Genomic DNA, 12,222 nt, shown 5'->3' with positions numbered 1-12,222 from the left:
TAGTGTAATCTATAATTATAAATGATATGAAATATGCAACATGTGGAGCCAGTGTTAAAACACATTGGCAAGTTGATTACTAGTGTGTTATTGAGTCAGCTCCATTAGTTATATAGGGTATGTGCGCTTAGTGTATTCTACTCTGGGTTCCATACATGTGGTTCATCCATTAAATTCAGTTCTCTAATATTGTAAAGCCAAGGAACAAAGTGCAGTAAATGACCACCAAACCACAGTATTAATCCTTTGATTACTGAGTGCTGAGTAGGGTTGTTAACTCGTGTCCTAAGCTGTCATCTAATATGGCAGAGGCAAAATCTGTCGTGTTTTTTTCTTCAGAAGGAAATTGGAATGTTTTGTGTTGTAGGAGGATTACACTGAAGGCCAATTTTCACAGTGTGCGCTGCCGGCAAGGACTTCGTCAACTGGCTGTCAATAGCTGCAAATCGCAGGCCTGCTGCCTCAACTCTCCATTCATTAAATCAAATGGTGAGAAAATCGTAGGCAGTGCACCCACCGTGGTTTCCCAATGTGTGGACTCGGGCAACACTATCTGAGAAAGAAGGCCCTTAAGACTACAATGAGATGGTGGGAGATGGAGTTCTGGTTTGGCAAAAAGTGAAGAAAAATGGACAAGGACATGATAGCCAAATGTATTTTTTAACTTATTTCAAAAATATTTCAGGTTGCATACAAATAGGATTTGCAACAGTAAATAAAACATCTAACTTTAAAAGAAAATCTTTATACCATTTAATAGCACAGTCTGAGTATGCCTTTGAAGTTTTGTTGTAGTCAATATGATACCATTTATTCAACCGGTTGATGACAGATTTTCCCCCACAAGCTTTGGAGAGAAGGACGAGTATTGTGATAGTCTGAATGCAAGTGATCATACAATACGCAGGTATATATTCAGTTACAGTAATGCTGGTTTTTCAGCTGTGCATGCCAGCTAAAAGGGATGGGGAAACGGTCATTACTGAAAAATGTTAGCAAAAAACCTTTCACTGATGTTTGTACAAGTACAATATGAATGTCGTCATATACACTGGTATCATTTGCACCATCAGGAATTCTTAGGAGAGAGACTGATCGGGAGTGGGGAGAGAGACAGTGATCGGGAGGGGTGGGGGGGGAGAGAGGATCCGGAGGGGAGAGAGGTTGTGATCGGGAGTGGGGAGAGAGGCAGTGATCGGGAGGGCGGGGGGGAAGAGAGGATCTGGAGGGGAGAGAAGTTGTGATCAGGAGAGGGGAGAGAGACAGTGATCGGGAGGGGTGAGAGTGAATGCGATCGGGAGGGGGGAGAAAGACTGTGATTGGGAGCGAGGAGAGGGACTGTAATCGGGCGGGGGGAGAGAGGGTCGGGAGGCGGGAAAGACTGCGATTGGGAGGGGAGAGGCTATCGGGAGTGGGGAGTCTGAAAGCTTCCTTGAGGGGAGAGCTCCTGCTACTCCTGGTCCACAAGAAGTGTTGAAAGAGGCATTTACATTATGGAGCCGGAAGCTCCCGATTCCCTTCCCCTGCTGAATTTCCCGACCCCTGGGAATACCGTGCAGCAACAGTGAATTTTAAATTAGGCTCGACGAGCTGAATATATTTATTCCGTGCTGTAACTATTTTATGATTCTATGATTCTCCCAATTGCACTCTGGGTGTGTGTGACTGAGTGCGTGGTGTATGAATGTGTGTTTCTGTGAGTGAGTTTGCGTCTGTGAGCGTGTGTGTGTGTGAGTTTGCGTCTGTGAGTGTGTGGTGTGTGTGTGAGTGAGCGTGTGTGTGAGTGAGTGAACGTGTGAGTGTGTGTGTGAGTGAGTGAGACTGTATATGTGTGTGTGAGTGAGAGATTGTGAGTGAGAGAGTGTGAGTGCATGTTTGTGAGTGAGCGTGTGCGTCAATTACATATTTTAGAAATTCATTCTGTCTCAGATTCACTGCTGAAACCAGATGCATTTGGAGCCACGACAGCTGTCTCCTGTAGCCGCTAGGGATGATTAAGGTGTTTGAATTTTATTTGCAGGAACTGCAGGATTAGTTATTGGAAATGAATGTCAGTGCCATCATTGAATTCCCACAATTGTGACTTTATGAAAAATCTCTTCTTTCGAGGAACAAATTAATTTTTCATTGCAATAATAGTTGGACAGTTATAGAACGTGCTGAAACAGTTTGATTCGTCGCAACTATTTCATTGGCTTCCAAAGGAACATTAATTAACTGCTTTTCCCCTTGCTCCCCCTCCCCCCCCCCCTCATTTCTCAATGGCTGACACTGGGGTATGATTCTATTGGTCGAAGTAGTTCTCTGATACCTCCCACAAGTGGTCATTCTAAACGTACAAGCCCAGAAAATAAAAGGCTGATTTTAGCTCCCAACGTGGAGCCAATGACTGCCCCGAGGGTTTGAGTCGAAGGTCTGGCAGAGTCTAATTGCTGGGCTTCATTTGACAATCACAGCTCAATCCTTAACCTGTCCGCTTATCCTGATGTCCACAGAAGTGCATTTTCCACCAGGGTCATTGGCTAGACATCAGGAGAAGAAACCCTAGCTTATTTTGTCCCCTCCTAATCCCAAAGACATTAAAATTAAGTCAGTCTCACAATAACATTGAAATGTCAGGCAGATTCTATTTATTTTTGTTTAAAGTACCTTGGCACTAACTTGCTATGTGTTTTAATGTAGCAATGCCTTAAAACCTTTGTGACATTTTTCAGTGTGTTGATTGAATGTAAATCAGTTAATTGAAATTAAGTTCTGTTCCCTTTTTATGTTGACATACCAGGATTTCACCAGGACATCACGATAGAAATATCCTTACAAGTGCAATAATAATAGCCATTTGACACATTTGCACTGCCCTTTGACATGATGAAGTAATGGGCCTCAGCATGGGAATGACAGAGAAGACATTCAGAGGTGGCTCCGCAATATTGCTTCCTCCTTTCTCTTTTAGTTAAGCATCACTAACTCGGTCTAACAAATATTGGTGTGCCTTACTTTACCTCACAAAATGCACAGAAACACCTTTTTTGTCTTGTCATGCATATGATGGAAGTTGAATGATTTAAGAGGCCAAGTTTTACAACGCATCCTACGTTGCTGCATGGCAGTTTAATTTCACATCGACAGAAACGGTGCAATGTAACTCAGGTGCTGGTCGCCCACATTAATGAGACCACGTTGACAAAGTCCCGCACTGTTGTGGCTTTGATCACATTTGTACACACGTCAGACTTTTTTCTTCAAGCTATCAAGACAAGGACTTACACTCCATGGTTGTTTAAAATTTGACAGCAAATTATAAAATGGCCACATTTACGCTGTTGATACATCAGAAAAACTGAAACGAAACAAATATAAACAAGCTTAGCGGTAATTCTTGTTTATTGACCACTTTTTTTAAAGGACAGCCACCAAATTCGGCATCCAAAAAAAAGGCATCAAAGTGCTCTCACAACCCCTGAGTCATGATCCTAGTCTCTCTGACCTTCTTAACATTCAATACCACTAAAGTATGCAGAACTGTGTCAACAACTATAATGTGCCAATGGATACCTGCAAGTATCATGGAAACAAAATGTGTAATGAATTAATTTAATAATTAAGAGAAATGATAACTTGACCAAAACTGGTTTTAAAGTAACATTGCTACAAAGAATTGTCCCGGACAATTTGTGAGTCTTGTCCATAAAAACTGGATCACTCTGAGGTCATACAAGTCACTGAGGTCAGTGTCAAATATGATAAACAGCAGAATAGATGGGATGCTGAACTCTTGAGGGAGTAATATTCTCCCTTGGGGAAGTGGGGCTTCCTGGCTATTTGTGTCAAGTTAGAATCCACCCTGTGAAGTTTCTGTGACGTGGTTGATGGAGGAGTCAAATTGTTTGTAAAATTTATGATTATTATGTTTTGTTCGTAGATTGAAAGAGCCAAAACTTAAGGTTGGCTGGCCCGGCACATACCGTGTTGAAGGGGCCTTAAATTGATTCCAGGCCCATCATAATTCTGGCCCTAAGGAAACAAGGGCCTTAAAAGTTAAAAGTTACATTTCAGGTGGCAGCGTCCAACCGCTATTGTGGCTGCCAAGTGCCTGAAGAAATTACCTGTAGCAGACTGTGGTTATTCGCAATTGAATGTTGCAAAGGGGACCTGAAACAGCACAATCCAATTCATAAGCCAAGATGTTGTGGGTGTGGCTCCTTCTGCAGAGCATCCTCAATTGTGAATGAGGATCTATACTGGAAAGGGCCTATCTGTTCTCTCCACAGATGCTGTCAGACCCATTGAGTGTTTCCGTATTTCTGGGATCTGCAGTGGTTTTTGGAAAAATTAGTGATATTGACCCCTCCAGCTCCATTTAAAATGGAGGCTTTGTAACATGAGGTATGGCAAATTCCAGCATGTGGTGAAAACTGGTTAGTAAAATTTCTACGTGTTTGCAATGGAATCTCCCTACAGTGGGAGTTCCTGCTTTCCTAACTCTCAGTGTAGTACCAGTGGAGATGTGCCTAGTGAGAGCAGTCATACATTGAGTACATTCAAGACAGAGATTGATGGATTTTTGGACACTAAGGGAATCAAGGGATAGGGGGATAGTGTGGGAAGGTGGAGTTGAGATAGAACATTAGCCATGGTCTTAGTGAATGGTGGAGCAGGCTCGAGGGACCGTATGGCCAACTCCTCCTATTTTTTGTGTTACGTTCTTGTACCTTGCTGACTATTAGTAGATGTGGAGGCTACCTGGGCTTCCAGACAGGACCCCTGGAGAGATAAGAAACAATTTATTTTATAGATTTTTGAAGTGGCCCACAAGGGAGCAAAAACTTATTTCCAGAGAAAGAACAGCATTCCTTCTGGAGACCTCCTGGACTTTACAGCCCTTTCAGTGGGTGGGCCCCCCAGATGTAGACCCCACTCCCGTCCCCAATACATGGGTACCCGACACAGGCAGACTAATAAGGTAAGGTCCCCTGACCCTGGGAACTGCACCAGGATCAGTGGTGGAGCTTCCCCATCCGTCCATCTTTGCCGTTACACCTGCATCTGCCTCATCGCAGGATTTCAGGCCCAGTAAGAATAGTGAGCAGCACAGTGATGCTGCCACTGCCTCGTCAGTGAAAAAAGCCTTTGCATATCCAGATTGGAGTGTAAGTGAATTTCCAATCTGACAGATGTAGCGCTGCAGGAGCCAATCTCACTCTGTTTGGGTTTAGCACCATAACTCCAGTGTCTGCTGTGAGCTTCCATTAATTGTCTTATTTCAATGTCTAGATGTGATCCAATGATTAAGATGCCAAAAAATGAATTGGGGGGGAGTATTAGCAGGATCTGAGTTGGGGCTGCTTTTGGAGTTGGCAGAAAATTTCTGGGACCTCCGAACTGGGCCATGGAAAAAGCCAGATACCATGGCTTCAGGCACCAGACTACCCATGAGCAATTCCAGAGGAGAAGTTCATTTTTGAAATCATGGAAAAGCATGTGGTAAATTCTTACTTGTTTAGAAATCCACATTACAATAATATACCTTTCATGGAAATGCATCAGTTTATCATTTATAAAATCAGCATGATGAAAATGACATTTCCCACCTGAAACAAATTTGCCAAACACGTTTTCATTGAATCGGAGCCTCTTCAGGCAATATTTTAAACCATGAAGCTGAAGGCTTTAGCTATCTCTATAAAAGATGATATCTGGGGACTACATTGGTCAACATTTCTAAGGGCTAGATTTTACACTTTTGTGCAGATCGCCCAAAAATGGGCGTTATTTCCGGCGTGGGCGGTAAAAATGGGTTTTCAGATCGCTGGCTTGTCGCCCATTCTCAAAGCCCTTAGTCTCCATTTTTGAAATTGGGCTTTACCGCGAGCAATATGAAATGGACATTAACTCTCTCTGACCTTCTGCCGTAAAGTGTCGCCGTCCTTAGCAACGGCATGGCAATGCTCGATTCCCACGATTCAGGAAGTCAAGGGTCATTATGACATGCGCAGAAGAGGAGATAGAGAGAGAGCTGAGAGGGACTGAAGGCATGTCTGGGTGTGGTATGGCTGCTTTGGGAGGACGGAGGGAGAGTTTAGAGCTTCAGAGCAAATTGGGGAAAAAAAATTAGCTGTTACCAACCAGATATTTTCCCAAATTTGGTGCCTATAATGGAGGGAGAGGAGGAGGCGACACAGCACGCTGTGGAGACTGACGCTGGTGTGAGCAGTGAGCTGGGAGAGGAGCACATTGGAGGGCGCAAAAGAGCGAGGAGATTATTGGATGAGGCAAGTGCCTCCCTCCTGCAGGAGGTCGAGTCATGCTGAGGTGATTTGACACAAGGAGGGCGTGGGATGCCCACTCCAAACACCTACCAGAAGATATGGGCCGAGATAGCAGAGGTGGTCTCGTCAGCAACCAACGAGGTGCGTGAGGGCAACCCATGCCACAAATGATGGAACAACCTTGTCGGATCTACAAGAGTAAGTATTACATTTATTTACATGTACTTAGGTATTTAAATAATTTGATTTGTAAGTCATGAGTGACTGTCATCAAATGTGAGGTCTTTCACTTTTACCGGGAATGTTGTACTCAAAGCCTGTGGTCAAGGTGTGCGTCTTTAGGTAAAGAATTATAATTTTCATAACAATCATGATTACATCTGTCGGTTATGTGTTGTATCAGTCTCTGTGACAGTACCTATATGAGAAGGGTTAAATAAAACTTAACTTCAATCAACTTAAACTTTAATTCATCGCTTCTCGGCCTTTTGGCTAAGATCATGCGTAACTGACCTGACAGGGGAGTAACCATGACCCCAACGTGGTTCTCCCTGGATCAGGAAGGTGGTTCTCCTATGCTTTTTGGAAATAGGAGGTGGGTGGGGTGGATTGACCCATCCACCTCCACGGAGGTGTGTGGGGGGCTTGACCCATCCACCTCCATGGCACGAACCTGGTATTGCAGTACTTCCAGGAACGGTGCTTGGGCTCTAGGCCTTTTGGCTAAGAGCATTGGCGCAGAGTGATCCTTGATGTGTGCAAGGTGACCTCTGGCGTTTGTGATTTGACAAAGAATTGGAAAGATTGGCAACGAATAAATAAATTTAAAAAAAATAAAAAAAATCTGTTCTTATCAGTTTAATATCCCCTATGGGGACCAAATATTGAATTGTTTTTTGGAACAGGGAGATGGAACAGGGGCTTGCCCCATCCACTCCACGCACTGACCTGGTATTGCAGTATTTCCAGGAACGGTGCAGCTTCCCCTCTCAGCCTTTTGGCTAAGATCAAGTATAAATAGCGCAAAGTGATCTTTGGCGCTGGAGTTGATCTGACAAAAATGAAAAAAAAACTTAAACTTTAACTGGCACCAAGGTGATGGGCACAATTGATGTTTGAGTTGCACACACACAGCTGTGTGTCAACGTTGTCAATCACAGCAACGCTCTTTCCGGCAAATCGTTCAGTTATGAGCTCCTGACGTAAGAGTCTTGCAGTCATGTTGCCATCACGGGCCCTTTCCTGTGGTCTGGAGGGAGGCGTGGGCATGGTTGCATAGTCAGCCTGATTGTCTGGCCCGAGGTCAGCGTCCAGCCCCTCGTCCTCCTCTTCCTCTCTCTCCTGAGGTGGACCATCAGTCCCTTCTGGCAATTCTTGTCCCCTTCTGATAGCCAGGTTGTGCAGCATGGAGCACACGACCACAAATTTAGCTACTTGCTCAGGGTTGTATTGTAACTCCCCTCGTGAGTGCTCCAGGCATCTAAAGCGCTGCTTCAGCACAGTAATTCTTTTCTGGACCATATTGCGTGTGTCTCTGTGGCTCTGGTTGTATCACTTCTTGGCCTCGGTGTGGGTGTCACGCAGGGGGGTGCATCAGCCATGTGGCTAGGCCATATCGGTTGTCACCAAGCATCCAGCATTGTCCTTGTGGCTGACTCTTAAACATGTCAGAGACAGCAATCTCACACATGATGTGAGCCTCATCGAAGGTGCCCGGACATTTGGCATTCACTGCCATTATTAACTGGTTGTGGTCGACAACTAGTTGCACCTTCAGGGAGTGAAATCCTTTCCTGTTACAAAAAAGCTCTGGGTCCTGAGAAGGTGCCCACATGGCGATGTGAGTACACTGTGTTGTTCCCTGCACCTTGGGGAACTTAGCAATGTAGTAGAATGCTCCAGCACTGTCAGTCTGTGCCACTGTGGTCATGGGGAAGCTGATAAAGTCCATCCTACATGTGTACAGGGCCTCCGTGACCTGTCTAATGCAACGATATGTGGCATGGTGAGACAGAGGAGAAATCTCGACCACAGAGCCCCGAAAGAAAGCGGACGCATAGAAAGACAGTGCCGTGGTGACTTTGACCTTGATGGACAGTGATGTCCTGATGGCAGGCTACATATTCCAGTGATCACCACTTTGTGGAAGCGCAGTCACCGAAGGCAGGTGTGATCGGACACGTCGAGGTAAGACCTCTTCTTCCTGTAAGTGCGGAGTGTGTATGGTCTGGACCTCCTCCTCATTCTGGCATGTCTTAGATCAGGCATATAATGATGTGCATTAGACATTGTACCATTTGCACTCTGCAGCATCTGCATATTAACCGATGCAGGCTGAGAAATGGCTGGCCCCATTCCAATGAAAGTATAATAGCGATTGATCAGAAGCAATAATTTCCATACTAAAAGACACCTAGAGTAAACGCCACTTGTCCAGAGTCTGAAAAGATGTCTGTTGAGATGGTCACTTCATCTGAGAAGAACTCCAGAGTCAATCCAAACTCCCCCGAAGTTGAAGCAGCCTTTTCAATGAAGCAACCTCTGATTTGAAAAATGGCGCCACAACTGCTGTGATGTTCCACTTTTTCAGAATGGTGTTTTGAGCGAGCAATATTGTGGGCGAGGTGGTGAAAGTGACTGTTAGGTATACAAGAACTCCACGAGGCTGAGTACTGTGAGCTAAACTTAGTGTGACCTTAGTCTTCTTTATTACAACTTCAGAGTGCCTAAACAACATGGCAGCCAACCTTTTATACTGGCCCTGTACGTGTGTGCAGGTGACCATTAGGACTCCAATAGTCGCGCCCTCTGGTGCCAAGTATTATATAGTTACATATATAACATCACCCCCCCGACCCGCCCCACCCCACCAAAGTCTTTGGTACAAGTTATTTACAAGTTGAGGCGATCCGGAACCCTTCGCTCCCTTTTTGATCGTCTAAGTTCAAACCCTGACATGTGTGAGTTGGTCAGACCATTGCTGCACTGCACCGCGGTTGGTCTGACCGGACTATCAGGAATGATGGGTTCATCCTTGTGATTGACAGCGAGGTCGATTGCTGGTTGGGTGCGTGTTGGTGGATCGTCGATGGTGATGGCCTGAAGTCGTTCCTGGTTGTCAGTAAATCACAATTTGGCCTGATCTAAATGCTTTATGCACGTTTGGCCATTTAACAATTTGATTATAAACACCCTATTCCCTTCCTTGGCCAAAACAGCAACCCACTTGGGACCATGACTGTAATTCAGGACAAGCACAGGGTCGTTAACATCAATGTCACGTGATACAGCCGTGCGATCATGGTACATGTTCTGCCAGTGTCGCCGGGTTTCCACGTGATCATTAAGATCTGGGTGGACTAGGGAGAGCCTGGTTTTGAGGGCTCTCTTCGTTAACAATTCTGCCGGGGGAACCCCAGTGAGCGAGTGGGGTCGCGTCCGGTAACTGAGCAGAATGCGAGACAAGCGTGTCTGCAGGGAGACGTCTGACACACGTTTCAAACTCTGCTTGATTGTTTGGACTGGCTGCTCCGCTTGACCGTTAGACACGAGCTTAAATTGAGCAGACCTGACATGCTTGATGCCATTACGGGTCATAAACTCGTTGAATTCCGAGCTGGTGAAACACGGTCCATTGTCGCTGACAAGGACGTCGGACAAGCCATGGGTGGCGAACATGGCCCGGAGGTTTTCAATGGTGGCTGTGGACGTGCTGGATGACATGTTTACGCATTCAATCCATTTGGAGTAAGTGTCCACTACCATTAAAAACATCTTTCCTAGAAAGGAGCCGGCAAAATCTACATGGATCCTGACCACGGTTTGGAGGACCATGACCACAGACTCAGTGGAGCCTCCCTTGGTGCATTGCTCAATTGTGGGCAAGTGTTGCACTGATGCACGCATGACTCCAAGTCCGAGTCAATACCGGGCCACCAAACATGTGACATGGCAATTGCCTTCATTATGACAATGCCTGGGTGGGTACTGTGTAGGTCACGTATAAACGTTTCCCTGCCTTTTTTTTGGCAAAACCATGCGATTACTCCATAAGAGACAATCCGACTGGATGGACATTTCATCTTTGCATCGGTGAAATGGCTTAATTTCATCTTTCATTTCCCTGTGAACTGCCGACCAGTTCCCATTTAGGACGCAACTCTTTACTAATGATAGCACAGGATCCTGGCTGGTCCAGGTCCTGATCTGGCGAGCCATGACGGGTGACCCTTCGCTCTCAACAGCATCCATGACCAGTAGCAAGTCTGCGGGCTGCGCCATTTCAACCCCAATGGTGGGTAATGGTAGCCGGCTGAGAGCATCGGCACAGTTTTCAGTGCCTGGTCTGTGGCGGATAACATAGTCATAGGCGGATAATGTTAGTGCCCATCTTTGGATGCAGGACAAAGCATTGGTGTTCATATCTTTGCTCTCTGAAAACAGCAAAATGAGCGGCTTGTGGTCAGTTTCAAGCTCAAACCGAAGTCCAAATAGGTATTGGTGCATTTTCTTAACCCATATATACATGCTAACGCCTCTTTCTCGACCACACTATAGGCTCTCTCAGCGTTAGACAGATGTCTAGACACTTAGGCAACCGGTTGGAGGTTGCCCGATACATTGGCTTGCTGTAACACACAGCCGACCCCGTACAATGAGGTGCCACAAGCTAGCACTAAACGTTTACATGGGTCATAGTGTACAAGGAACTTATTTGAACATAGCAGGTTCCTGGCTTTCTCAAAGGCTGTGTCTTGAGATTTGCCCCGAACCCAGTCGTCACCCTTACGTAGTAACATGGCTCTAACAACGTGCTCAACCCGGGTAAAAAGTTACCAAAATAGTTGAGGAGTCCCAGGAACGAATGCAGCTCTGTCACATTCTGTGATCTGGGTGCATTCTTGATGGCCTCTGTCTTTGAGTCCGTGGGTCTGATGCCATCTGCTGCAATCTTTCTCCCCAAAAATTCAACTTCTGGCACCAGGAAAATACACTTGGAGCATTTCAGCCTGAGTCCCACTCTGTCTAGGTGACTTAGAACCTCTTCCAGGTTGTGTAGGTGTTCGATGGTGTCACGACCGGTGATCAGGATGTCGTCTTGAAACACAACAGTGCACGGAACAGATTTCAGCAAACTCTCCATGTTTCTCTGGAAAATGGCTGCAGCTGAGTAAATCCCGAAAGGTCACCTGTGGTATATAAACAGCCCTTTGTGTGTGTTGATGTACGTCAGTCTTTTCGAAGATTCAGCCAGCTCCTGTCTCATGCAGGCGGAGGTTAGGTCCAACTTGGTGAATGACTTCCCCCCTGCTAACGTTGCGAACAGGTCATCCGCCTTGGGCAGCGGGTACTGGTCCTGTATTGAATCTCAGTTAATCGTTACCTTGTAGTCTCCGCAGATTCTGACCGTGCCATCGCTTTTCAACACCGGAACAATTGGACTGGCCCACTCATTGAACTCAACTGGTGATATGATTCCTTCGCGTTGGAGTCTGTCCCGTTCGATCCCGACTTTCTCACTCATCATGTACGGAACTGCCCGAGCCTTGTGATGGACGGGTTGTGCATCGGGGCCGAGATGGTGCCTGTGAAGTTGCCGATGCCTGGTTCGAAATGCAAGGGAAACTTGCTCAGCACTTGCGCACACGAGGCATCATCCACTGAAGATAGTGCTTTGATGTCATTCCAATTCCATCTAGTCTTTTCCAGCCAGCTTCTGCCGAACAGCGTTGGGCCAATCCACAGTGATAGGTCATGCACAGCTCCATCATACGATACCTTCACTGTCGCACTTCCAATGACTGGTATGAGCTCTTTGGTGCAGGTATGCAGCTTTGCATTAATCGGGCTCAGTTTGGGCCTTTGTGCCTTATTGCCCCACAGTTTCTTGAAAGCCTTCTGGCTCATTATTGACTGACTCGCACCCGTGTCCAACTCCATGAATACTGGAACT

At 45.9% G+C, this 12,222-nt stretch overlaps 2 pseudogenes; both read left to right on the top strand.

The window, feature by feature from the left end:
• Positions 1–6,741: 6,741 nt before the first annotated feature.
• On the top strand, positions 6,742–6,979 carry LOC139279421 (U2 spliceosomal RNA; annotated as a pseudogene).
• A 108-nt stretch (positions 6,980–7,087) lies between these two features.
• LOC139278905 (U2 spliceosomal RNA) lies at positions 7,088–7,254 on the top strand (annotated as a pseudogene).
• Positions 7,255–12,222: the final 4,968 nt, after the last annotated feature.

The sequence above is a fragment of the Pristiophorus japonicus genome, chromosome 1 (assembly GCF_044704955.1).
Source record: "Pristiophorus japonicus isolate sPriJap1 chromosome 1, sPriJap1.hap1, whole genome shotgun sequence".
In the NCBI taxonomy this organism is placed as follows: Eukaryota; Metazoa; Chordata; class Chondrichthyes; family Pristiophoridae; genus Pristiophorus; species Pristiophorus japonicus.
Note: the sequence above shows the minus strand (reverse complement) of the source record. Positions and strands in the feature narration are given on the sequence as shown.